Source organism: Carcharodon carcharias, chromosome 10, assembly GCF_017639515.1.
Source record: "Carcharodon carcharias isolate sCarCar2 chromosome 10, sCarCar2.pri, whole genome shotgun sequence".
In the NCBI taxonomy this organism is placed as follows: Eukaryota; Metazoa; Chordata; class Chondrichthyes; order Lamniformes; family Lamnidae; genus Carcharodon; species Carcharodon carcharias.
In genome coordinates this window covers 128,478,260-128,502,650 of record NC_054476.1, presented here as the reverse complement: position 1 = coordinate 128,502,650, position 24,391 = coordinate 128,478,260, and the positions used below count along the sequence as shown (strand labels likewise).

At 45.4% G+C, this 24,391-nt stretch overlaps 1 long non-coding RNA gene across 2 annotated transcripts in view; it reads right to left on the bottom strand.

Moving 5' to 3' along the window:
- Nucleotides 1-23,321, bottom strand: part of LOC121282984 — a 46,935-nt gene extending 23,614 nt beyond the window's left edge. Inside the window, exon 1 of one of the 2 annotated variants that reach the window (XR_005944160.1) lies at nt 23,193-23,321. This is a non-coding gene — a long non-coding RNA (uncharacterized LOC121282984). Of the gene's footprint in view, nt 1-14,433; nt 14,568-23,192 lie in introns of those variants that run through there. The other variant, XR_005944159.1, reaches the window with a different exon arrangement.
- Between the last annotated feature and the right edge of the window lie 1,070 nt (nt 23,322-24,391).

Here is a 24,391-nt window from a genome sequence, read left to right as displayed (position 1 = left end):
GAGGGACCTCCTCATCCTCTGAGGGCTGATGTCCGCAGGCAGCCTCCCAGAGAGAGACATGTGGAAAGAGAAGCGCATCCACATGGGGCAACAGGGCCAGCAGGAAGCTGAAGGTGGAAGACTCCTCAGAAGATGCCATTATCCTGCAGCATGAGTCTACAGGTAGCGCTCCAGCTACCTGGACATTTTGGAAGTCCAGTGCTTAAGGAGGCTCCACCTCTCTAGAGAGACTGTGACCTCCATCAGCCATAGGATTGGCCCAGAGATCCAATGCCAGTGGCTCTAAAGGTGATAGTGCCATGAGCTTTCGCCTCCAGTTCTTTCCAAGGGTCAGCGGGAGATTTACATGGTGTCCCCCAATCTGCTGCCCACAGCTGTGTCAAGCTGGTCACTGACTCTCTGTTCAGACATGCGATGAACTTCCTTCGTTCCTGGACCAACAATGCCAGCCAGGCTGAGCGAGGCAGAGGTTTCACTGCAATTGCTGAGTTTCTACACATCCAGGGTGCCATAGACTGCACTCATGTGGCCACAATAGCACCAGCGGGTAAGCCGGGTGCCTTCATTCGAGTGAAAGGTCTTCCACTCCATCAGTGTCCAGATTGTTTGCTACCACAGGGCACGAATTTTGCAGGTTTGCACCATGTACCCAGGCAGCTCCCATGACGTGTACAGCCTGCAGCACTCCCAGGTACCAAGGCTCTTCATCAATGCAGCTCAGTGGGTGGTTGGCTCCTGGGTGACAAAGGCATCCCCTGAAAATGTGACTCATAACACACTCCGACACCCAAGGACAGCAGTGGAGGAGAGGTACTATAGACGTTATGCCCTTACAGGGGCCGTAATTGACAGGACCATTGATCTGCTCAAGATGTGCTTCCACTTCCTGGGCCAATCAGGAGGAGCACTGCAATAGCCTCCAGAGCTCGTCTCGCTTATTAACAGTGTGTACTGCGCTCTGCACCATCTGGCTCTGTTAAGGGGAGACCTATTGGAGGATGGTGACAGCGAGGCAGCTCCCCAGGCCACAGAGGGCGACTCAGCGATGGGTCTAATGAGGAGCAGGAGGAGGCCCAGGGTGAGGATGTGGCTGCTGAAGTGATGAACATTGTGGGAGTCAAGGAGACCAGGGAGGCCTTGATTCTCCGTTCATTCAGTTCGGCATCCAATACATGGCTTGAAAGAAGAGGCAAGGGTGACGCCTCCTTACTGAACATTTCTGATGAGGCCATCCTGAGACCCCTGTGTCAACCAACTACCTCTGAAATAAAGTTTGCAGCCTTTCCCATCTGTTACAAGCCATTCCCATACCCAACACCTATGAGAAACATGAAGCACATTCAGAACATGGCACCTTATAACATCTTTAATTGGTGGTCATGTTTACACAATTTGAACATTGAACACATATCAACTTAATTTATATCACCCATGACAATTCCTCTTGTGTTTATAGAGTCTTAAACATCCACTTGTGAGTGCTACATCTTGGTGCCCCCACTCTGGTCCCCTGTTGCTGGCAGTGGCATCAGAGGTAGCTGCTGATTGTGATATCCTGTCAACCCTGATGACCTTAGCGTGCGTCCTCTGGCCAGCAGAACCTGTGCAGGCACCACCTGGGAGGGATTGTCCAGCGCCATGGCTGGACATTCCTCAGTCGTCCTCATCAGATGCCACAGGCATTGACAGAGGGGTGGAGGAACTGCTGCCTTCATCTGGAGTGGCCAGAGAGGAGCCCGCAGATGCAACATGCAGCTCGTCCGCCACCATGAGGTTGACTTGAACCTCCTTGCTCACCATTGATGGATGGGCACCTAGCAGAGTATCTAGGTGCCTCATCCATCTCTCACACTGGCAGTGACCTGCTGAGGTCACTGCCAGTGTGTGGGCTTGCAGGTCCGAGCACAGCCCTGAAACCCTGATTGTGTTCCTGGAGCTGCCTCTCCATGAGAGTCGCCACTCTCTCAATGGAGGAGGCAGTACGCTTGGAGATCCGAGTCAATGCAATGCTCACTCTCTGCATGGACTCCTCCGTGACAGAGGCCATGGTATGCAGACCTTCAGGGGTGTCCACCAGACCCTCTCACGCATCCCGCTGGACATGCAGCATCTGCTGTCTGACAGTCTCATCATCTGCCTCAGACTCAGCAAGGTACTGGTTTCCCACAGTCCTCCAATTGCCAGCATCTTGGGCACCCTCTGCCTCTGCCAGCTCCTCATGTGAACGTGTAGTGCCCTCACCAATGTGCAATACCAATGGAGCCAACACACTAATGCTCACTGATGTGCATGTATCTGCTCAAGATGTGACGTGGGTGCCTCTGTCCACGTGTCCTCCTTGGGTGTCAACAGAGGAACCTCAGGATCTCTGCTGCATTTTAAGTGTGGCACATCTGAGGGAGGAAGAGAATATGTCAGTAGATATCATCATCACAAAATGATTGTGCATGCAAGAGGGTTTGTTGAAACCATGGACAACTGCCTCACTGTGGCATTGTGATTGGACGAGCAATGGGGACTCTTGTTTTGAATATCCCATTGGAGATGACACTATCCCACATTTCTTGCACATTCCCCCAGCCTCGACTGGACTCTTATCTTCCTCCAAGACCCCTGCCTCTCTGGGACCTGTAGACCTTGTTCCTTGCTCACATTCCAACTCCAGGGTGTCCATTTCAAACTTTCTGAGTATAAGCAGTTTGGCCACCACACCCCACCAACGTGTGCACTCCAGAGCATTTCTTTCATTTATTCACAGGATGTGAGCTTCGCTAGCTGGGCCAGCATTTACTGCCATCCCTAATTGTCCTTGAGAAGGTGGTGGTGAGCTGCTTTCTTGAACTGCTGCAGTCCATGTGGTGTAGTTACACTCACAGTGCTGTTAGGAAGGAAGTTCCAGGATTTTGACTCAGTGACAGTGAAGGAATGGCAATATATTTCCAAGTCAGGATGGTGAGTGATTTGGAGAGGAATTTCCAGGTGGTGGTGCTCCCATCTATCTGCTGCCCTTGTCCTTCTAGATGGTTGTGGTCATCTGTTTGGAAGGTGCTGTCTAAGGAGCCTTGGTGAATTCCTGCGGTGCAACTTGTAGATCATACACCCTGCTGCTATGTGAGTCAGTGCTGGAGGGAGTGAATGTTTATGGATGTGTTGCCAATCATGCGGGCTGCTTTGTCCTGGAGGGTGTCAAGCTTCTTGAGTATTGTGGGAGCTGCACTCATCCAGGCAAGTGGGGTGTATTCCATCACACTCCTGACTTGTGCTTTGTAGATGGTGGACAGACTTTGGGGAGTCAGGAGGTGAGTTACTCGTCATAGGATTCCTAGCCTGTGACCTGCTTTTGTAGCCACAGTATTTATATGGCTAGTCAAGTTCAGTTTCTGGTCAATGGTAACCCCAGGATGTTGATAGTGGGGGATTCGGTGATTGTAATGCCATTGGACATCAAGGGGTGATGGTTAGGTTTACTCTTGTTGGAGATGGTCATTGCCTGGCACTTGTGTGGCATGAATGTTACTTGCCACTTGTCAGCCCAAGCCTGGGTATTGTCCAGGCCTTGCTGCATTTGGACATGGACTGCTTCGGTATCATTATGTCTTCATTAAGACTTCTCTTCTCCTGTATGGACAAAAGTGCATTCATTAGTCCATCCTCTACCTACAACACCATGCCAGCCTGGTCCTACACCCCGACCAGCCCCCATCCCCCAGGTTGAGGTGCCCATCACATCATCACACCTCACCCTTCCATGCAGGTCAATCTACCAGCCTTAGTATAGGCACATTAAATCTTACACCCTTGAGCCACCCTTCAAAACATCTATACATTGCTCCATGCCAAGATGGTACTCATTCTTGTGGAGCACAAGGTCATGGAACCTTTTGCAGCACTGGAGCCGTATGCAAAGCACCACGTCATGTCCGCTCACCTGGGCTGCCATCTCTGTCTACACCTTATTCACCTGGTGTGATGGCCTCATCTTGCCATCCCGTGGCAAGATATGTCACGCCTAGCACTTACTGCCTCTACTAGAGTGCACAGGCACTCGTCTGAGAAGCAGGGGGCAGTGCCCCCTGGCATTGCCCTCCCACCTGGCATGCCCAGCAAATGCTGAGGCCATGACACCTTCCAACACCAAAGTCTTCAGTTCTTTCCTTGACAGCTCTCTCAGGGGTTTTTGCACCTCCTAGCAGCTTTCAGGGAACTGCCTCTACCCTGTGTCCCCATTGGACCCGACCCAAGAGTAGGAATAAACCCGTCATTTTTAGGTTGACAGATTGTTACTAGTGGAGTGCCACAAGGATCAGTGCTGGTGCCACAGCAACTTACAATACGTATAATGATTTAGATGAAGGAACTGAGTGTAATGTGTAAGTTTGTTAATAAGACAAAGCTACATGGGACACAAGAGGATATAAATAGCTTAAGTGCGTGAACAAAAAGGGTGGTAGATGAAGTACAATGTGGGGTAAAGAGGTTTTTCATTTTGATAAGAAGAATGGATAGACTGAATATTCTTTAAATGGTGAGATTATGTTAAATATTATTGTTCAGAAGGATTTAGGCGTCCTTGCACACGAAAGTTAACATGCAGGTAAAGCAAGAAATTAGGAAGAGAAATGGTATATTGGCATTTATTGCAAATTGACTAGAAAACAAGAGAAATCTTGCTGCAATTTTACAGAGCTTTTATGACACCACATCTGGAGTACTGTAAGATTGTAAGACCATAAGACGTAGGAGCAGAAGTAGTCTATTCAGACCATTGAGTCTGCTCCACCATTCAATGAGATAATGGTTAGTCTGTTAATCCTCAACTCCACTTTCCTGCTTTTTCCCCATAACCCATGATTCCCTTACTGATACTGTTTATAGTCTAGACTGGAGACACTTGCCTTAAGAGGGGGTACAACAATGGTTCCTTAAGTTTATTCCTGGGAAGAGAGGGTTATCCTATGAAGAGAGATTGAGTGGGTTGGACCTATACTCTTTGGGGGTTTAGAAGAATGTGGGGAGGTCTCAATAAAACACATGAGATGATGAGAGGGCTTGAGAGAGTAGATGCACAGCAGTCATTTCCTGCTGCTGGAGAATCTAGATCTAGAGGTCATAGTCTCAGGATAAGGAGGGCAGCCATTTGGACTGACGTGGAACACAGAGATAAGGCTCCAGTTTACCTGCGAAGCTCTTGTAGACAGAGGAAGACTTGGCAGCAAACCTTCTGAATTGTGGCAGTAATTGCAGAGTAATTGTTATTTTAAATCATTGCTTTCTTTTTATCCAATTTTTTCATTGCATATTCTGAATTCAACTGCAGCCTATTAAGTTGAACTTCTACTGGGCATTCTCCAATATTTGCACCAAATGATATTCTTGAACTTTCAGGGTTGTGAACAGGTAGTCACAAGCTGTACTATCATGGAGGGCATCAATAGGGTTTTGACACTTGGGCCGGAAATTTCCAGCCCCTCATGTCGGTGAGACCTTCTGGTCCCTCCGATGTAAGTGGAGATTTCAATGTCTTGCTGGCCCCTCCGTGGGGGAACCCACTGTGGGGTTGCTGGAGAATTCCGGCCTTGATGTTTACATATGTCCATTTTCCAAGAAGAGCCATTGAATACTGATCAGTTGAGAAAACTCTGGGGTGATTGTTCCACACGGAAACAATGAGGACAATTCTAGTGTTTCAATTGTCATGCCCAGTAAAACTTTAAACATTTACAACTTTAAACATGACTGTGCTTATGTGGAAGCTTCTGGAACTGCCTTTATTTATTTAAAGATGAACACTGGTGAATTGTTAAAATAGCTGCCCAGGTGGAGTCAGGTGATCTCCACAACTTCAACACTGACGATCAAGCTTCTGGAAAGCTCTGAATTGAATCAGAATGGGTGGGGGTCTCCCCTTTGAATGGACGTGCATAGACTGCACTCCTTTGGGGAATTCACGCCTGCCAATGTTCAAAACTTACTCCAAAACACTGGGCTCTTAGGCTCTATGGGCAGAATTTTCCTGTGCCCCTATGATTGCTTTAATGGAGTCTGGGGCAGGCCGGGGGGGGAGGGGGACATGCAGTGGGAGCTCCAAAAATCACTTTCATGCCGGCATGAAAGTGATTTGCCTCCCACTAATGGGATGTGGCTGAAGGCCTGACCAGAATCGTGCCCCCAGGCCCAATCGTCTGTGACAGCAACGGGAAATCACCCCAGTCCAGGACACATTTCGGACCTTCAACCGGCAACTTCTCCCAGGATTCGGACCTTCAACCGGCAACTTCTCCCAGGATTCGGACCTTCAACCGGCAACTTCTCCCAGTGTTCAGATCTTCCAGAAGCAGATGGAAGTCTGCAGGAAGTACTGTTGGACAGCAAGGGTCCGCATGGACCAGTGGGGGCAAAGATGGGGAGGAGAGGTGAGCGTGTGGATTTTATTTAAAACAGAGAGCAAGTGAGTGTGTGGACTTCATTTGAAACAGAGAGTGGGTGAGCGTGTCCACTTCATTTGAAACAGAGAGTGGGTGAGCATGTGGACTTCATTTGAAACAAAGAACAGGGAGATTTAATTTAAAAAGAGCACAGATGACAGCTGATTGGTGAGTTGGATTGGTGAGTATTTCTAGTCTTTAGATTAAAATTAAGGTCTAAATTTAGTGTTTAGATCACTAGTCTTTATTTTCTCTTTCGTAAAAATAGCTTGTTAAGAATAAGATCGATACTGGTGTAAATAATTAATTTCAATAAACTGTAAAGAGCAGGGATATTAGAGTAATTAATTAATTAAATAAAAGAAGATAGCAATGGCAGGACGGGTGATGTGTTGCTGCTGCAGCATGTGGGTACTCCTGGACACCAAGGTGATCCAGAGCAAACACATCTGTAGTAAGCGTTTGCAGCTCGAGGAATTTTGGATCTGAGTTAAGGAGCTGGAATCTGAGCTGCAGACATTTTCCCTCTCCCTGATGTGGCATAGTTACCTGGACACTTTACTCCAAGAGGCAGTCACACTCCACAGGTTCGAAATAATTAGAATTTGGCCTGTGATCGGGGACAGGAAGGTGTGACTGCAGGTTAGGCAGATATGGGGACCCGGGGGTAGCGTTCAAGGGCTTCAGCCTCTGCAATTGTCCAATAGTTATGATGTTCTTGCAAGCTATGTGGGAAAGAGCAGGGACTGCAGGGAGGATGAGCAAACTGACCACGGCACCATGCTACAGGGAGCCATTCAAGTGACGGGAGGAAATAGGAACGTGACAGTGGTAGTGGACTGTATAATTAAGGGGGTAGATACTGTTCTCTGCAGCTGTGAGCATGAGTCCCGAAGGTTGTGTTGCCTGCCTGGTGCCAGGGTTAAGGACATCTCCTCAGGGCTGGAGAGAAACTTGGAGTGGGAGGAGAGGGATCCAGTTGTCATCATTCACATTGGTACCAACGGCATTGATAGGACTAGAAAGGAGGTTCTGCTGAAAGAATTTGAACAGTTAGGAGCTAAATTAAAAAGAAGAACCTCCAAAGTAATAATCTCGGGATTACTACCTGAACCACGGGCAAACTGGCATAGGGTAAATAAAGTTAAGGAGCTAAATACATGGCTCAAAGGTTGCTGTGGGAGGAATGGGTTTCAGTTCATGGGGTACTAGCGTTAGTACTGGGATAGAAGGGAGCTGTTCCGGTGGGATGGGATTCACTTGCGCCATGCTGGGATCAATGCGAATTGAATAACCAGGGCTGTAGAGAGGACTTTAAACTAAATGGAGGGGTGGGAGGAGGATTCTGGAGAGGGGATAAATAGGCTTACAAAGCAAAAGGATATGGCAGCCTTGCAGGGCAGCTCCTTAGTTAATGATTCCCAGAGTGTGACAGGAAGGGCCAGAGTGTACAAACATTAAAAAAAACAGCAGCAAATGTGGTCAAAGGGGGAAAAATGGTAAAAAGGCAAAATTGATTGCTCTTTACTTAATGCACGTAGTATTCAGAACAAAATAAATGAATTAACGGCACAAACAGAGGTTACTGGGTATGATCTTATAGCCATTACAGAGACATGGCTACAAGGAGATCAAAGCTGGGAACTAAATATTCAGGGGTCTGTGACTTTTTGAAAGGACAGGGAGGAAGGAAAGGGTGGTGGGGTAGCTTTGTTAGTACGAGATGGAATAAGTACGATAGCAAGAAATGAACTTGGATTAGAAGAAGTGGAATCCATATGGGTGGAGGTAAGAAATAACAAAGGGAAGAGGACACTGGTGGGAGTAGCCTATAGGCCCCTGAACAGTAGCTATGCTGTAGGACAGAGAATAAATCAGGAGATAATGAGGGCATGTAAAAAAAGGCAGTATATTAATCATGGGTGACTTTAATTTTCATGTAGATTTGGAAAATGAAATTGGCAGAGGTAGCCATGAGCAAGAATTCATAGAGTGTATTTGGGATTGTTTCCTAGAACAATATATTGTGGGTCCAAAGAGCTATTTTGGATCTGTTATTGTGTAATGAGGCAGGTTTAATAAATGACGTCAGAGTAAAAGATCCCCTGGGAAACAGCGACCATAACATGGTGGAATTTAGCATTCAGTTAGAGAGTTAGAAACTTAGTTTTGAAACAACTGTGCGAAACTTAAATAAGGGTAATTACAAAGGAATGAGAACAGAGTTGGCTGGAGTGAACTGGGAAAGGAGCTTAGCAGGTAAGACGGTTGATGAACAATAGCAGATGCTTAAGAAAATTATTCATGATTCGCAACAAAGATATATCCCAGTGAGGAAGAAGGATTGTAGGAAAGGGACAGACCAACCATGATTAACCAAGGAAGTTCAGGATAGTATCAAAGTGAAAGAAAAAATATACAATGTGGCAAAGATTAGTGATAACCCAGAGGATTGGAAAAGTTTTGAAAACCAGCAGAAGATGGCCAAAAAAAAAAAATAAAGGGGGAGAAGATAAATTTTGATGGTAAACTAGCAAGTAATATAAAAATGGAAAGTAAGAGCTTATTTAAATATATAAAAAGGAAGAGAGAGGCCAAAGTCAATATTAATCATGGGTGACTTTAATCGTCATGCCGATTTGGAAAATGAAATTGGCAGAGGTAGCCATGAGCAAGAGTTCATAGAATGTATTTGGGATTAGAGAATGAGGTTGGGGAAATAATATTGGGGAACCAGGAAATGGCAGAGGAGTTGAATAAATACTTTGCATCAGTCTTCATGGTAAAAGACACTAATAGCATACCAAAAATACCAAATAATCATGGGGCAAAAGGGGGGAAGGAAATAAATACAATAACTATCACTAGAGAAAAAGTACTAGGGAAACTAGTAGGGCTAAAGGCCAATAAGTCAGCTGGACCAAATGATTTGCATCCTAGGATATTAAAGGAAATAGCTGCAGAGATAATGGATGCACTGGTAGTAATCTTCCAAGGGCAGGATCTTCCTGTCAGCGAGCAGGGGCGGGGCCCACTCGCCGACACGTAAAATGACACGCGATGAAATTGGATGGAACTCCTGATGTCACCTCGTGTCATTCCCACTTTCAGGTCAGTGGGGGCGCAGTCGAGTCGGCTGCATGCCCGCTGACCTGACAACGGCCTATTGAGGCTATTGAGAAACTAATTGAAGTCATTAATGGACCTGCCTGTCCAACCTTAAGGTTGGCGGGCAGGCCGGGAGCCCTGGCGGGCTTCAGAAAAAGCATGAAACCTCATCCACGGGTGGGGTGAGGTTTCATGAGGGTATTTAAATTTTTAATAAAGGTTTTAATAAAAGTTATGGACATGTCCCAACTCATGTGACAGCATCACATGAGGGGACATGTCAGGGAAATTTTTCTATCAGTTGTATTGCAAATTGGGAGCCAATCTCCCTGAGGCAGCACTTAGCCTCAGGGAGATCTGTGCACTCTTTCGCGCGAATGCGCAAAACAGCGCACTCTCGGCTGAGGGAATTCCCCCCCACCACCCGCACAGGGGACGCATAGCGCTTCCTGGTGGATTTCATGCTGGGTGGGCCTTAATTGGCCTGCCCCTGTAAAATGGCGTTTGGAGGCGCATCCACTCCCGCGCTTCCCACCCAACATGGGGGAAAATTTTCCCCATGAAACCTTAGATTCTGGAAAAGTCACAGAGGATTAGAAAACTGCCAATGTAACACCCTTATTCAAAAAGGGAGGGAGACAAAAAACAGGTAACTATAGGCCAGTTAGCTTAACATCTGCCATTGGGAAAATGTTGGAGTCTATTATAAAGGATGTAATAGCAGAGCATTTAGAAATGCATAATATAATCAAGCAGAATCAGCACAGCTTCATGAAGGGGAAATAATGCCTGACAAATTTATTTAAATTCTTTAATAGGTAACAAGCAGGATAGATAAAGGGGAATCAGTAGATGTAATATGTTTGAATTTCCAAAAGGCATTCAATAAGGTACCACACATAAGGCTACTTAATAAGATAAGAGCCCATGGTGTTGGGGGTAGTATATTAGCATGGATAGAGGACTAGCTAACTAATAGAAGACAGAGAGTTGGGATATGGTGGGCACTTTCAGGATGGCAACCTGTAACTAGTGGAGTGCACAGGGGTCAGTGCTGGGGCCACAATTATTTATGACATATATTAATGACTTGGATGAGGGAAATGAATGTACTATCGCTAAGTTTGCAGGTGACACAAAAATATACGGGAAGGCAAGTGATGAGGATGACACAAAGAGTCTATAGAGGGATATAGACAGGTTAAGTGAGCGGGCAAAAACATCGCAGCTGAGATATGATGTGGGTAAGTGTGAGGTTTTGCAATTTGGCAGGAAGAATAAAGGAGCTGACTATTACTTAAATAGAGAAAGACTGAAGAAAGCTGCAGCACAGAGAGATTTGGGGGTCCTCGTGCATGAATCACAAAAAGCTGGCATACAAGTTCAGCAGGTAATAGCTAAGGCAAATGGAATGTTGGCCTTTATTTCAAAGGGAATGGAGTATGAAAATAGGGAAGTCTTGCTGAAATTATACAAGGCACTAGTTAGAGCACACCTAGAATAGTGTTAACAGTCTTGGTCCCGTTATCAAAGGAAAAATATACTGGCATTGGAAGTAGTCCAGAGAAGGTTCACTAGGTTGATTTCAGGAGTGGAGGGATGTTCTTATGAGGAGAGGTTGAATAGATTGGGCCTGTACTCATTGGAGTTTAGAAGAATGAGAGGCAACCTTATTGAAACATATAAGATTCCTAAGGGGTTTGGCAGGGTAGATGCTGAGAGGTTGTTTCTCCTTGTGGGAAAGCTAGGACCAGAGGGCATAATCTCAGCGTAAGGGGACCCAGTTTAAAACAGAGATGAGGAGGAATTTCTTCTCTCGGAGACTAGTCAATCTACAGAATTCTTTACTGCAGAGGCTGGGTAGTTAAGTATATTCAAGGCTGAGATAGACAGATTTTTAATCAGTAAGGGAATCAAGGGTTATGAGGAAAAGGCAGGAAAATGGAGTTGAGGATTATCAGATCAGCCATGAATGGCAGAGCAGACTCAAATAGGCCGAATAGCCTACTTCTGTTCCTCCATCTTATGGTCTTATGGAGTGGAATGAAGAAGTGGGATGTCTCCCCTTTTTATTCAACCCTCTTGGTTGCAACAAAGGTTTGTTTATAATTCTTCCCCTGTGGATACTTTTTCCCAATCCAAATGTATTTACGTTTTATAAGGAGTCAATTTAACCAGGTTTCCTTGAATCAAAGAAAGAGTACGTTCTTTAGTTACTAAAACCAGAGGAAAAATAAAAAAGTATCCATACACCCATCCACACACGCACACGTCTACACACGCACACACACACACACACCAGAACTGAGAAAGTTAAGAGTTCAAATAAAAGATTAAAGGAATATACAAATCAGTCCTTGGCTTGTCCATGAGGTATAGATGGTGGTACTTTGAGGTTATTAAGTTGGGTGATTTTGGTAGAGCTGACTTTGGCAATTTTTCAGTCTGCTGGAGACACTTGCTGGTTTATTCCCAGCGGGAGAGGTGACGTGGTTGTCTCTGCTGGAGTAACTGAAGAGGCTGTCCTGTTTCTTTCTGCTTGCTGCCTGATAGACAACTTGCATCCAGCAAGAGAGAGAGAGGGAGGGAGGGAGGAAGGTTGCCTGCTTGTCTCTGCTGGGGTAACTAACTGGTGTTGCTTCTTGCTTCCTTGTTCCTCTACACTCCCATTTGCTGGTCTTCAGTCAGTTTTAACCCATTTCCTGTGTGTATTCTGCAAGGGGAAAATAGGCATGTCTTGCATCTACAAGCCACTTTACTTTCATCTCAACCTTTTTACGCATTCTCAGACATAAATCAACAGGAGATGGGTTTTTGGATTTCTGATGAGATGTAGGAAATTGTCCATTGTCTAATCAAACACGGAGATTAAAGCCCAACCTTTTACATTTTTCATACTTCTCTTTCAAGTGTCCCCATTTGAAGTGGGCCTTGACACCTCTTCAGAAAAGACATTCCATGTTCTCAGGCCAAGTCTGTCATTATAATCCACATCGTAATTTTACATATCAGCCACCTTTTGATCAGTGTCTTTATGTGTATTTCTTTAAAAAACAGATTGCCCTTAAAAGGTTCAATGTGCCCATATATAGTTGGTGAAGCTGTAGCCAATTTTCATGACAGACAGAATCAGAGGGGGTCTTTCAATGGATCAGCTGATATGGAATGGTTGGGTGGGAAGGGCCCTGGTTGTGATGCAGCAGGTGGGTAGGGGGCTTGTGCAGGTGTGAAGGGGAATGGGGCGTGTAAAGTGTGAAGGGGCATGGGGGGGGATGTAGAGGTATGAAGGGGGTCAGAGGGAGGGGCCATGGAGTCACTAGTGGATTCCAGGGGGGTGGGGGGGAAAAGTGAATGTAATCATGTTAGAAGGGGGTGGTGAAATTTAAAGGGGGCAGTGGGAGTGGGATTGCGACAGCATCATGTGAAGGGGCACTGAGGACTATTGGTGGGGATGTGGAAAGTGACTCAAATTTGGAGGGTAAGAAGGATGCGGGCAGGCAAGTCTATAGTTACAGCTGTTGGATTCTCGGGTAGGAAGGGCACCGCTACATTAAGCTGGACGGATCGGAAGGTGATGGGGGAGGGTTGAAGGGTGACAGTGGGGAGGTCGAATGTCATTCCAGGGGAGTTCATGGTCATGGGGGAGAGGATGTGGGTTACTGGGGGAAGGGAAAAGATGTTAGATCGCAGATAGAAAGTTACTACCACCTTGGCTGGTTGCCACCATGCAGAGCCTCATGGTGGAGATCTCAAGGTGCTGCATGAAAGTTGGGTCATCAGGGTGGGTGGAGATGCAGGTCATCTCAACTGGATAACTGAAGGAGAACTTCACTCAGCATGTAGTTTTCACAATGCTAGTGCCCTGGGACAGATGAGACCGTGAAGGGCAAAGCCTCAATGTGCACTGGAGTCTTCTTGCACATGGCTCACAAAGGCCCTGGCAAATACTTTTGCCTCCCTGCAGATGTCTCATTCCGGGGGACGGGGTATCCCCAGGGACATGAGGGGGGTGGAGGTGAGGGATGCACAAAGGCTTAAGGACTATTGCAAACAAACTGCATTAGACATGATTAAAGTGAACAATATGTACAAAAGTTTGATAACTGTGACATTCAATAGTGCACCCATGCAACTGCTTGTGAATTCAGAACTTCTTGACTTTTCTTTCCCTACCACTTCTAAGTGCTCCTCCAACATCCGCAGCAGGGCTGAGGCAGACTGCTGACCAATTGGCCCTCTCACCTTGGATGACTTTGGCGGCCAGTCTCTGGGGACCTGAGACCTGGAGGGCTCTGTCTGTGATGACAGCGGACGAGATTGAAGGAGTCACAGGCAACTTCAGAGAGTCCTAAATGTCAGTCCCAGAAGTGTCCAGCTGCCACTCCTCTACCCTTTGGGTGTGCAAAGGCCCCTGTCTGACTCTTTGAGGGGAAGGGGTGCCTGGAGGGAGGTCAAGGTGTCCCATCTCCCTTTCATGTCGCTGCTACAGAAGATCCCCCATGGCCACGGCATAGAGTGCAGGTCTGCGCGCATCTCCAGCAGAATCTGCTGGACTGGGTTTTCCATAGAGTCCGCCATCATCCCCATGGAGACCTCCATGCATGCAGTGGTCAGCACCACTTCATCAGCCAGCAGGTGGACAGCCTCCACCACCTCGCATGTCACCCTGTTGAGGGCCTCCAACAACTCTGCCTGATGTTCCCCCATGTCTTGTTGCCTCTCCACCATTGTTTGGATGGCCAGTTCCAGAGGCTGTCAAACGATTTGCAGATGCGTCTTGCCTAGCACTCCTCCAAGTGCCAGTGAGCTCAGCTGACCCTGCCTCTTCCTGCTGTGGACACATATCCCTGCAGTGACCACCAGAACGTGAGCTCCTTCCTATACTAGGACTAATACCCACCAAGGTGTATGTCTCTGGGCTGGAGGAGGATGCAGGTGTCTCCTGTGATGCCTCCACGGGTGTACTTTGGTCAGCTGTGATGTCCTCGCTCCTCTCCTGGCTTGTGTTGGAGCTGGGCATGGCTTCCTGAGGCTCAGGCCTTGCCCTCTTCCTGGTGGCACCTGTAAGTGAGAGAGGAGAGAGAGCGAATTGACTGCATGAGCTGCCTCCGACATGGAGGCGTCCTTGTCCTTGAGGTTTCTATAATATGTATGGATCCTTATCGGATGGAGGCTGAAAGCCAATCTCTCCTTCTCCGATGACCCTGTCCCAGTCCATCCCTGCCAGCTGGGCTGCCCGCTCCTCAAAGTCACTGAATTCCTTCAAATGTGGCCGACCCCCTCCCATCTTCTCCCTCTTTCGGCGATTATGGATTAACTTCTCCAGCCCAATTGTATTTAGCATCCAATCATATACAGCAATTTCACATATCTTTCTGATGCTTCCAGTCCTACAAATAACCCACTGGATTGTGTGGCATGTCATTGGTGCATTGTAGGTTGTCCAGAAGGGTTCAGGGGCAGCACGCTTTCAACAATCAAACCATGGTTTCCTTCCTTTGGAGATCCTGGAGTGACTCGAAATGTAGTGAGCCCTTGCAGATATAAGGATAAGGCTCAGAAAGGCATGCCATTTGCAGAGCTTGCTGCTGCCATGCACGCCTGAGCCCCTTCCCTCCACTACCAGACAGAATGTGAGCTCTTTGTGTGGACGGGTGAGGGAGCCACAGAGGCCTCGCCACCTGCAGCCTGCAGAGAGGATTACTGCAGTGGGGCTATGAGGCATCACCTTATCATGCTGCCACTGAGGCCCATGTCCCCGTACCATTCATTGAGGTGAGTGTGAGCAGGGTTTACTTAGCCTGGTGGCACGGATGAGGTTATTCATCCTCTTGCAGCAGTGCAGGACAGTACTCTGCTGGAGGCCTTGGGCACTGACTGTCCTGGAGACTTGCTCCCATGCTGGGCTCATCTCCCTGCTCAGCCTCCTCCTTCCACCCGCTGGAAAGATGACATCCCTCTTAGCCTCCACATGGTTGAGGAGGACACCCAGAGAGGCATCATTGAACTTGGGCGCCGGAGGTCTCTGGCCATCTCAATCTTTTAAATATGGTGCCCGTATATGATGGCGGGAAGCGTGTCATCCAGACCGCCCTGCTGCACAATACATTGAGAAACCTTCCGACTGCATAATTAATCAGGTCAGGGTTGCGCGACACAGTGTGAATTCTTAGCAGCCTCTGCGGCGGGAGATGTCATCAACCAGGGGGCATAGATTTAAGGTAAGGGGCAGGAGGTTCAGAGGGGATTTGAGGAAAAATGTTTTCACCCAGAGAGTGGTTGGAATCCAGAACACACAGCCTGAGGGGGTGGTAGAGGCAGGAACCCTCACAACATTTAAGAAGTATTTAGATGAGCACTTGAAATGCCAGAGCATACAGGGCTATGGGCCCAGTGCTGAAAAATGGGATTAGAATAAATAGGTGCTTGGTGGCTGGCACAGACACAATGGGCCGAAGGGCCTGTTTCTGTGCTGTAAAACTCTATGTCTCAATCCTGGAAGGGAGCATTCCATCCTGTGCCTCCAGGTTTGCATTGTAACAAAGGAAAACTGTGAGACTAGTTACAAAAACAGAAATACCTGGAAAAACTCAGCAGGTCTGGCAGCATCAGTGGAGAAGAACAAAGTTGACGTTTTGAGTCCTTATGACGCTTCAACAGAACTAAGTAAAAATAGGAGTGGGGTGAAATATAAACTGGTTTAAGGTGGGGGATGCCAGCTTATATTTCACCCCTCTCCTACTTTTACTTAGTTCTGTTGAAGGGTCATGAGGACTTGAAACGGCAACTTTGCTCTTATGCGCCGATGCTGCCAGACCTGCTGAGTTTTTCCAGGTATTTCTGTTTTTGTTCTGGATTTTCAGCATCCGCAGTTTTTTGTTTTTATCTCTGTGAGACTAGTTATCCACAAGTTAAGTGTGAAAAACCACCATCCACCTTCTATTGTAGATCAGTAGCTGTTAACCATGTGGCTGAAACAGGTTCTCTGATACTGAAATCCTCTTACCCCAAAGCTCAGAAGAGGCCAGCGGGGCAATCTGCACTGACCACACAACAGCTACAGAGAAAAACTGTGCTGCCTTTGTCTTTTAAGAATGGAGAGGTTTAAAAGCCAAAGTCTTTGAAAAAGCCTTCCCAGCCTGATTCCAAAGTTCCGAGTTCACCTGTAAAGAAATTGGATCTCCTGACATAACAGCCATGGGTACCTGAGTTCATAACCTGCTGAGCATTCTTCTCTGAAACAATCCTGATATCCAACCCCCAGCCATGTGAACTTACCTGAACTGTGATGAAAATCTTCCTTCTACACTGGACTCACAAAGGCATGTGAACTGTTAACTATTCTTTTATTTTATACTTGTAGAAGTGCATTATCTTCTTTAATTATATCTTTGGTGAATGTGTAGCGTGTGACAGATGTAGCTTCCAGGGCAAGTGTGTGATTAAGTAATCCTCTTTGTTTAAACACATGAAAGTCTGCTGCTGGTACTTTAGATTGACCACACACGAACAAAGGTTTAGAAACACACAAAGAACCTTTCCAAAAAAAAACCACACTAATTACGGATAGAAGGGAAAGGAATTTTGGGTTTCAGTTTATCTCTCCTCCCCTGTCCGTAACATAATGCTTACATAAAAAAGATCAACTAAGCATGGGCCAAGAATCAAACTGAGGATTTTTCCTTTCAGTATAGCTCAATTACTTACCACATAAGCTCTGTGAGCAATCGGCACATTAAAATTAACAGTGATTCATCTAGTCATGGTTATTCACCCAGTCCTATATTAATGCTGTAATACAACAATTATTTATGATTTCTTATCATATTATTGCAATGTAACAGTGTTCTTACAGTTCTGGTGAAGGGTGCACACTGGAAACATTAACTTATTTGCCCTGTTCACAGATACTGACTGTGCTTCCAGTATTTTCTATATTTGTTTCACATTTCCAGCATCGGCAGTTTATTGCTTTTAGTTACATATCCAGCCCTGACCATTTGCCCAATCTTGTAGTATACTGTCTTACTCTAATTTAACAGATATTTACTCAGTCCTGTAGAATTACTAGATATCTAATTATCCAGTCCTATAACATTACTGTAAAGTAACAGATATTTACCCAATCCAGTATTACTGTAAGGAAACAGATATTTATCAAGTCCAGTGTATTATTGTGACATAAATAATTATTTAATCAGTCCAGAGTTATAACTGTATTGTGACATATATTTAACCAGTCCAGCACACTACTGTAACTAGTTGTTATTTTCCAGCCCAGTAGTAGCATAACTGTAGCGTAATAATTATATATCTTGATGGATTAGGAGAACTAGGAGTAACCAGAGTGAAATATAGAAAGCTAGAAGGGGAATTTCCTCAGGGCTTCTTCCATTTCACCACTGAAAATTTGAGGAAAACTCCACCTGCACACAAAAATTAAATTTCCAAGAAGCTTCTGCAGAAGTTTTAATTCACTTCCAAAGCTGGGTTAGGAACAAATGACCAAATGCAATAAGCATGGTTTACTGCATCTCTTCAACACTTTGCTGAATGAGTTTCAAAGAGACAACAATAGATCAAGTTACACAAGGTAGCAAGGGATAGAGGTAATTATTGATATGAGTCACTGTAGCCTCCCAGAACTGGTTTGGCCACATTCAGAGGTTAGAAAGGACTTTTGCAGAATTATTTTTCCAAAGTTGTCCAATGATTTTTCACTTGTCCCAGGTGTGACTGAGGGTGTGTAGAGGGGTTGGTGGTTTCTGAATGCTGCACTGCATCTGAATGGCACAGGCTTGATGGAGTAATTGGTCTTTTCCTTCTGTTTTTCATACATTTTCACATTCTTTATTGTACAGATATTTATCCAATTCTGCAACCATTGAAGTCCATATATTTCAAGAGTATAACAATTATTTGCCTAGTCCTGTATCATTATTATAATGATTTATCCAATAATTTATCCAGTTTTATAGTCCTCTTCCTCATTAACAGTGTTGGTGAGTTGAAGGGTGGGTCCTTTGTCAAAACACAGTTATTAGAAACACTGTGCAATGATCCTGGGTGCAATATTGGAAGAAGTTGATTACCTCAGCCAGGGTAGTCCCTCTCTGCCCTCCATCTACACCATCTTACCATAGCTTTCTCTGATATAGTTTCCATGAATACCCCTTTCCAACAACATCTTCTTTAGTAACTTTCGGTAATGTGGCTGCCCCGACTTCTAATTCCATGTGTCTACCTCGGTGATGAACGTTTACGCATTCACACAATCTTTCCATATCCTGTACCTACATACTATTGTTTCTTTTGTCACAGTATCTGAGGATACCAACATGAAACATGGGTATCAATGTACATCCTGCTAGCAAGTCCAATTACTTAATACATTCTATTAGTTTTACATAAAGAGACTGTGCAGAACAAGAGGGAGAGAATCCATAGGGCTGCAGCATCCCCAAGAATGTGTCTTCTTTCAGCATTTGAGGAGGTACAATAGATCTAGAGAAGAAATATTGAGCAGAATTTATTTGAGCCCGCCAGAGCCGGCATGTTGATGAGGAGACCGGGTGAATCAGGCGGGAGTACTCAGATCAGCTTCCCTGCATTGGAAAAACTGTACAGGGTGGGAAGTACCCAATGCAGGAATCTCACCAGCTGGCAGGATGTCAATTAGGCTCATTAATGAGCCATTTGACACCAATTATTCCTGAACCTACTAGAATTTAGTTGTACCTCAGGGGTTTATTGGGAGTCACAGAACTCTCCCGTGCCTGCGAAAAGCTGCAAACCCTGTCGGGTGCAGTCTCAGAGGAGAGGTCCCTCATTGTCAGGCACGCAGTGCCCAGTTGAGGGACTGGCATCAGGAAGGAATTGATGCTGACAGCGACCCCCTCCCCCACGACAACCCCCCCCCCCAACCTACTGCTGCATCGCTTGCTGCCCTATCCTCTCCAACGGTCATCTTCCCGCGACCTCCATCCTGTCCAACTCACCCGTATCTAGGGATCCAGCAATGGTCCCTGGTGAAGGCTTGGTAGAGCCAACACTACCTGTGGTACTGCCGGCAGTGTAGACTGATCTCTGGCCGACAGCTCTCGGTAGGCAGGATTTCTGCCCCTCGGAGATAAATCCTCTAGGAGTCCCGATGTTGGCCAGTTAAGTGCCTGACAGGCATTTAATATGTCAGGCCGCTCCCACAGAATTGATGCAGGGTTACCACCGGTTTTCCAACCGATAGTGGAAGCAAAATTTGCAGAGGTTGGAGGCTAATTTATCCTTTGTTTTCTTGATCCTAATCAGTCACTTATTCACTACCACAAAAGCTTTCATTAATGTACAAGCTCATCCCATTCATTTAGTGGAATGCTACATCTCAACAAGTTGTCATGAACTTGGATGTTGAGATGAGGCAACTCAGATCCCTGCTCACAAAATTTGCTAGCCACTTCAGTGACAAAGATCATTCATTACCTGCTACTACTACCACTAGAAGGACAAAGACAGTTAAACAAAGTTGAAGAAGGACAATGGGCGCATTTGTGAATATCATATGGGAATATCATCACATTCATTTTCCCCTTCAAGTTACACAACATCCTGATTTCGACATTTATCACTGTTGCTTCAAAGTCACTAGGTTAAAATCCTGGAACTCCGTGCCTAACAGCACTGTTGGAGTACCTTCACCACATGGATTGCAGCAGTTCACCTTTTCAAAGGCAATTAAGGATAGGCAAAAATGCCAGCTTTGCCAGCAATGCCCATATCTCATGAACTTGTAAAAAAAATGTAAAAAAAAACACACAGCAGCCAGATCTGCCTCAGAAACTGGGGAACATATAGAAGCACATGACTCGGTAACAGAGCATCTCAATCATACATTTACTGAGGGTAAGCAAAGGTTGTCTTTACATTGGGAAGGTTGAAGCCACCACAACCACCATTCCCTAGGCAATGATTATATCCACCCTCTTAGCAACTGTGTGAGACTGAAGCAGACCGTTCCCAACCTTGGTGTGCACTTGACTCTCAGATGAACTTCCAAGCACATATCCACAGCATCATTAAGTCTGCCTACTTCAATATCCGTAATATCCCCTGAATCAGCTCCTATCAGCTAGTCTGACTTATCCATTTCTCTGTTTCCTCTAGGCTTAGCTATTTTACTAGTTTTCTGGCCTGCCTTCTATCTCCCACCTACCATAAACTCGTGTTCATCCAAAACTCTGCTGCCCGTGTCCTAACTTGAACCAAATCCCAATCATTATCATCCCTGTGCACACAATTCTGCATTATTGGCTCCCCATCTGGCAGTGCCTCAATTTTAAAATTCTGATCCTTGTTTTCAAATCCATATTGCCATCAAAAACTAGAAGTCATGGTGGTAATTTTGCCCTTAAGTAATTGTCAGTGTTGCAATTCTGTGATACGCTTGTTCAACATATCCCACACTTAAAAATAATCTGCAAAAATGTAAAACTGCTTCCGGTCTACGTGTTAAGTCTTTTTGAGTCCCAATCTCACTTCTTACATTGCATCAGGTTAAACCTGGTGGATCCTGACACAACCAGATCTTGTGTTGACTCTGCACCACACCTTGTTGTTGGAACACAAATATATTGCCCTCTGCTGATGGATTGAGCATGGCAACTTGCTTTACTGCAGCTCCCCCATTCTTTTTGATGGATTGAATTTGCTATCTGACTGTGTATGCTCATGTGTGAGCTCAGCCAATGCAATTCTTTCAGTCTCGCTCTTTCAAATATAAACCTGGGTGCTGATTGGACAATGTTGAAAGAAGGGTTGTGATGTGGTGACCTTCATTCTGATCATTTATCTGGGAGGATACTAAACCTCCCTTCGAAGGGCAGGCAGTTGAAGGGACTGGTTTGTCAAGAAAATATACATCAGGCAGTTATCTGTGGGAAAACTTGAAGCAAGAGAAACAAAGCATTAACAAGCCAGCTAATAGCTAATGTTGCAGTTTTAGTTTCTTTGCTCTGCAGCCACACAGGTAGCTATGGAAAAGAAAATTGATTTTACGCATGTGACAGGTAGCTCCACTCCACCACATTACTCAGTATTGGTATGGTGTTTCTCCTGGGTCCTAAAGGTCAAGCACATTTTTTAATGAAAAAAACGTTCACTGTGTTCTGAGGAATTAGGATTTGTTTGTCTATTACAATTATTGGGTATCCACCACATACTACACTCCCACACACAAGACTATAGCCTCTATTTTAACTCTTGTGGGATTCGGGGCTGGGGGGAGTGTCAAACCAGGCAGTGAATGAACTGCCCAACACCTTGCTGGAGCATGAGGCCTAGGAGATTTTAACTGAGATTGACTCCAGCCCGAAGCCAGAGGGAATGACAGTCACATCCATTGGCTGGAGGAGTCAACATTTGTAAGAGTGGTCAGTCAGAATGTCACTCACAGTCATGGCTGGTGCCACTAAGGTAAGTAAGGATTTGGTGGTTGTAAAGGGAGCAAGCCTGGGCAGATGAGGCCTAAAGTATCCTTGTGGGCGCCCCTGCTCTCCTTGGCTCACAAGAAACCTTTAAAAAGAAAACAAAAACAGAAATACCTGGAAAAACTCAGCAGGTCTGGCAGCATCGGCGGAGAAGAAAAGAGTTGACGTTTCAAGTCCTCATGACCCTTCAACAGAACTGCTCTGTTGAAGGGTCATGAGGACTCGAAACGTCAACTCTTTTCTTCTCCGCCGATGCTGCCAGACCTGCTGAGTTTTTCCAGGTAATTCTGTTTTTGTTTTGGATTTCCAGCATCTGCAGTTTTTTTGTTTTTATCTTTAAAAAGAAAAACCTGGCAATGGGTCTCCTGTGACCAGGATCTTTGCTGCCTCCTGGTTTCACTGGGCCAGTCTCAGCCTTAGTTGGGACCACAGTTAAAAATGACAAGCACACCCCAGTGATATCATTGAAACACTACTTTAGGCCCCTGCTCTTCTGGGACAGACAAATTTCCAGTTCTGGAATGCAGGCAATTTAAAATATTGGAGGGGGGGGCAGGTGTTGGGGGGATATGGGAGTTGGGGCAGAAATGCAAAAATTCATGAAGTGTTTGGTTGAAAGTTGAAGTTGTGCTGTGATGTGATGTATTTGTGACTGTAATGCATCAGCTCTCCATGCAGGAACCATAACTTTTTAATGATCTACCTTCAGTAACTCATGAGGAGAAATTTAACTTGCAAAAGAACAAACAACAAGTGGGCTCAACAGCTGATAGGCACAAGCCAGATTGCTGCATATGATTCATTTGATTATAATTTGCTCACTGCCAGTGTTACTCATGCTGGGTTTTGGCAACTCGTCACTTGGGGATGCAGAAAATTGAGTGGTTGAGATGCTATTTAATGACAGTCTGTTCTTCCTAAAGGGAACATGCACTTTGGCTTTTTAAAAACTCATATTTGTTGTACAGTGAAGATGACAGATAAGCGAAACACTAGCAGTATTAAATATATACTAGAAATATGAAATACTTGAACATGCTTCCTAAATCTGTGACCATCTTTCTGGGAATTGCATGTTTGAATCCTTCCATCAGGTTTCCAATCCTGCCACAATACCAAACTGCTACCTTTGGCAGCAAGAAATTGACTAAAAGCCCAAAAGCAGTCTAAAATGACTTACCAGAGACTTACAGCTGAGGATCGCTTCAAATAACATTGGCAGACTTCTTTGTGACTGTACCAAGTTTGTTGGCAGGTTTTAGAATGAAGGGATATAAAGTTCAATTTGGCTGCACATCCTTAATCAGGAGCAAGATACTAGTTTACATTTGTTTACTATTCCCCCTGTTGTTTCCAGGCAGGTGTTCTAAGATTTGTCCAAGTCAATATGGCTTCCCACATAATCCTATGTAGTTTGAACACAGCTGATTACAATGCAAAATTTGGAGGCTTTGCACCATTTTACATTGGAAAACCAGGTGCGTTGAATTTTCTCACCATCAGTGAAAAATTTTCAAATTTGCAGATGACACCAAACTAGGAGCGGCAATAGAATCAGGGGAGGCTGCTCAATAATTATAGATGAGTTGGATAAAATATGTTTGTGGGCAGAATAATGGCAACTGAAATTTAATGAAGGCAAGTGTAAATTACTGCAATTGAAGGAAGAATGTGTTACACACTCACCACGACTGGTGTTGAAATAGCTAAGGCTGAAGCGGAAAGGAATGTAGGAGTCTTAATAGACTCAACATTTGGAAGAGGAGCAAAGCCGATGAATGTTAAATTGCATAGCCAAAACATTAAGATATTAATCAGAGAAAGCCCAACTGTATAGTTTAATCAGACCACCTTTTTGTTACTGTGTCCAGTTCCAATTACTCAAACACTGGAGGCAGTGCAGAGAAGGGAAATAATTAAAACTCTTTAGTCAATGAGCAGAGTTATGAGGAAAGACTGGAGAAAATTGAGTTTCCAAGCCTGGAAGACAACGGAAAATGGAAATCTAGGGCAGAACTTAATGTCTCTCCCCCCTGACCACTCAGGGTGAGTTCAGAGGCAGAATGCCATTTGATCACATGGGTTGGCGATCCCACCGCCTTCCCAACTCATTCCAATCAAGCTCAGGTGAGAAGAGAGTCCTTCTGCCCAGAAGCCAATTGAAGCCCCTAAGCAGGAAATTAAGGGTCTGATCTGGCCGCCACTTCAACCAGTGGCAAGCGGGGTTCTTGTCATCTGGGGAGGCCACCCAGAAAACCCTGATGGGTTTGCTAGCAGCCTTCTGGGAAGATCAGAAGGAGTGGAAGGGGGTTGTTGGGTTGAACGGTTGGTTGGAAGGGTGGTTCAAGATGGGTACCATGTTCTCAAGCACAGTCCGTT